Raw genomic sequence first — 4247 nt, 5'->3', positions numbered from 1 at the left:
TGGAGTAGAGGAAGAAGGAGAAGAAGAGAAAGGAAAAAGCGAAGGAGAGGTAAAAATGACGGAGAATGAAAAGGAGGCAGAGGGAAGAAAAGAAGAGCAGGAGATTGAAGAAGAGGGGAAGAAGAAGAGAGAGAAGAAAAAGGTGGATGAAGAGAAAGAGTCTAAAGAGGATGACGAGGAGGTTAAAGATGGAGTGAAAAAACAAGAAGAAGAAGAAGAAGACAAAGATGTGGAGTGTGAGGAAGAAGATGATGGAAAGAAAGAGCGTAAGGAAGCAGAGGATGAAAAGGTAGAAAAACACAAAGCAGAAGAGGAGATAAAAGGATGTGATGATGAAAAAGAAGAAGAGAAATCTCCCCTTAAAGATGTTGAACTGTGTGAAACAGTGAGAGGAGGCGAAGCTGCCAAAACTCTCCTTTATCTCACATCACTGAGCGGCCTCAATGAGAGCGAGCGAGCCTCTGGGACACACACACACTCTCTGACACACACACACACACACTCTCTGACACACATACACCTCCCTCCGCCTGTCCGCACTCGTCTGGATCGGATGGAGCTGACGGCAGAAGAAGACGGAGAAGAAAAAGAAGAAAGAGAAGAAAGAGAAGAAAGAGAAGCACCTGAACTAGACGCAGGTGAGTTCATATTCTGACTCATAATTCATCTTCACACTAATTCAACATTCATAAATTCCTCCATCAGTTATTAATAAATGTTTATAATAATCCTAAATGAAGCTGGAACTGTATTCTAGTCATTGTAACCCTATAATTCAAAGTTAATAATGTTTAATATGTGAGTTTTAGAGAGATACAGCAGGTATAGAAGTTCATTTATCTTTATGTATCATCATACTGTATCATGAAGAGTAGGTGTTCACTTTAATCTGTGCAACAGTAATATCATCTCTGGTATTTAACCACTCAATACTAATATTACTCTGGTAAATAATGTCACGGTTGTTTTATTATTTATGTTTTAATATTTAACATGCCTCGTATCGTATCGTATCATATTGTAACGTATCGTAACATATCGTAACGTATTTTTAAATAAATGCACATCAAATTTGTATATTTGTATGTACAAAAATGTGCAATTGTTTACCTAACGAGAACCATAAAATCCAAATGATTCATGCTTTAAGCTGCAAACAGGAAAACTAAGACATGTTCAGTATTAACATTTTGTCACTTGTCACAATAAAAAATATTATAAGTACATAGAGAGAATTAAAACTTTAAAGGAATAAAATAGTAAAGTAGTAAAATTATAAATTGTAGGCCTGATTATTGCAGGACTTATAACATAAACTCATAGTTAAAGGTTTGAGTTGCATCTAAAGTTGAGTCCAGTTAATTGACACACTAATTATATTGAGTTAATGCATGATAAAAAAAAAAAAGATTAGATTAGATTTTAAATTGATTGATTTTTCATATTTAATCTGTAAACAACTCAAATGTGCTGCTGCAGAGTTGTGCAGAGCAGAGAGGATGTTATGTAACTGCAGCTCTGATTGTCTGCAGCACAATAACTCACAGAGGAGAGACTCATTCATTAAAGCCTAATTAAAATTCCACATAGATGACACATTTGGCAAAAGCGAACATCTGATGATGGAGGAGAAAATAAAACCCTCCACACACTGAAATCAGTTTCTGTGTTTTCATCAAACAGAAAGTCACAGCTGATGTGTTTTCCTTCCTCAGGTTGCAGTTTGGAGGAAAAAGAGACGTTTATGGACGCCGAACAAGGAGGCAAAGATGTCACTCCGACCCCATCGAAGGAGGAGGAGGAGAAGGAGGAGGAGGGGAAGTTAAAGAAACCCCCGCGGTGGAGGTGAAGGAGGGGGAAAACTCCTCTGAAGACAAGAAGAACGGCGGCCAACTGAAGTACAAAACTGTGTCCTACAGGAAGATCCGGAAAGGAAACACCCGGCAGAGGATCGATGAATTTGAGTCCATGATGAACTCGTGATGGAGCTCTAAATGTTTGTCAGAGGGGGGGGGGGGGGGGGGGGGGGGGGGGGGGGGGGGGGGGGGGGGGTTTCTGTGATGCTGATTGGTCAAAACTTAAAAGTCACAAATGAAGTCACTTTTAATGACTGTTTTTAGTACCTGTGCCACAAACTTACCCATCAAATATTTCCTGTGAGGTTCAGTTCAGAGAAAAATCTGATTAAAATAACAGCAGAGGGTCCACTTACTGGAAAATTACCATAATATTAATAATAATCATCATTAACCTGTGCAGAGATAACATAAAAAGGAATAAAAAAACTACAGTATAACAGCACAGAAAACTCCATCCAATGATGAAGGACATGAGATGTGGCTGAAAGCTCTTGAAATTTGCAATAAGTGGACCTTTGTGCTGAGGTTTAATTTCTAAGGTCTCAGACTTTGAGGGATAAAAGTCTTATTTGTTGCCCCCTGTCACAATTTGAAACTTTATTTTAAATGTATTTTATTTGTTTTATTTGCATTGAACGAGACGTTGAATAAAACCCATTCGATAAGAAGGAAAGTGTATGGAAGGTATATAATGACTGACAGTAATATAATGATATTATTACATTAATAAGTAGAGTTAACTCAAGGATTCAAAATATTATAACTTCATATTGTTGTCATTATTATTATTATTATTATTATTATTATTATTATTATACAATGTTGTTCTCAATGCCTTTTCTGATTGATTAATTGTTTTTGTGTTTTTGAGTTCATGTAGATTGTCACATTTCACCCGATCTGACTATAAATGTATTATCACTGTATTATTTAATTTAATAATATTAAAAGAGTTTACGATGCTTACGTTTTGCTTTGTATTTAAATAACATCTATAAATATAAGCACCTCATTAGCTTTTTTTTTTAACTGTGAACTGAACTTAATGTGGAGATATATTTCTTTATATATTATACTATAGATAGATAAATAAGTGTATTGCACATGAGTGATAAATTGATATATAATAAGCTGATAAATATGTATATTTAAGTGATAAATCGATAATGTGATAAAAATATAAAACATTGCACAGTATGTTCATTTTAGACTCTTTTTTATCACTGAAGATTTAATTATTATCAGAAAGTTGTTGATATTAATTTAAGAAAAATGTATTTTTTAGCTTTATTTTTTGTTTAACTGTCAGCCGAACTTTTTTTTATTATACATTTTTATAAATAGATAAATAAGTGTTTCACGTAAAAGTAATAAATTGATAATTAAGTGTATTTAAACATTATAAAAATATATAAACTGCCCAGTATGTAAGTTTTAGATTCACACTCTTTATTTAGCACATAAGACTTAATTATTTTCATATAGTTGTTGACACTTTTGTTAAATTTCCATTCCGTGCACTACAATGACGCAGATATACCTAGCACTGTCCCCGGATGACTACAGTCCAATACAGTCATTGTGTCCTTGTTTAGAGCAAGTAACACATTGGATGAACCAACATTTCCTTCAATTAAATCAGGACAAAACTGAGGTCATTGTTTTTGGCAATAAAGAGAAGAGGATTGCTGTCAGTAAATATCTCGAGTCACTCTCTCTAAAAACTAGCGACCAAGTCCGAAACCTTGGCGTGCTGATGGACTCAGATCTGAGCTTCAGCAGTCATATCAAATCAATCACCAAAACAGCTTCTATCAGCTTAAGAACATATCCAGAGTGAAGGGTTTTATGTCTCAAACAGACCAGGAGAAGTTGATTCATGCTTTCATCTCCAGTAGACTCGCCTACTGTAACGGTCTTCTGACATTAAACAACTGCAGCTCATTCAGAACGCTGCAGCTCCAGTTTTAACCAGAACAAAGAGATCAGAGCACATTACTCCAGTTCTAAAGTCTTTACACTGGCTCCCAGTCAGCTATAGAAGAGATTTTAAAGTTCTGCTACTGGTCTACAAATCACTGAATGGTTTAAGTCCAGAATACATGAATGACATGTTAGTAGAATATAAACCCAGTAGAGCTCTGAGATCTACTGACTCAGGTCAGATAGTGGTATGTATGTGTTTACTATGATTGGGTTTTATTTTTATTTATCAAATTCCATGTTTTTTTTCAATTTTTTCTGTTAAATGTTTGTTCTATGTAAAGCACATTGAGTTGCCACTGTGTATGAAATGAGCTATATAAATAAAACTGCCTTGCCTTGCCTACAATTCCCATAATCCTCCGCTCCTGTCAGTGACGTCACCCGGACCCGGCGTAGGTCGGA

Source organism: Scomber scombrus, chromosome 24 (genome assembly GCF_963691925.1).
Source record: "Scomber scombrus chromosome 24, fScoSco1.1, whole genome shotgun sequence".
Lineage (NCBI taxonomy): Eukaryota > Metazoa > Chordata > Actinopteri > Scombriformes > Scombridae > Scomber > Scomber scombrus.
Note: the sequence above shows the minus strand (reverse complement) of the source record.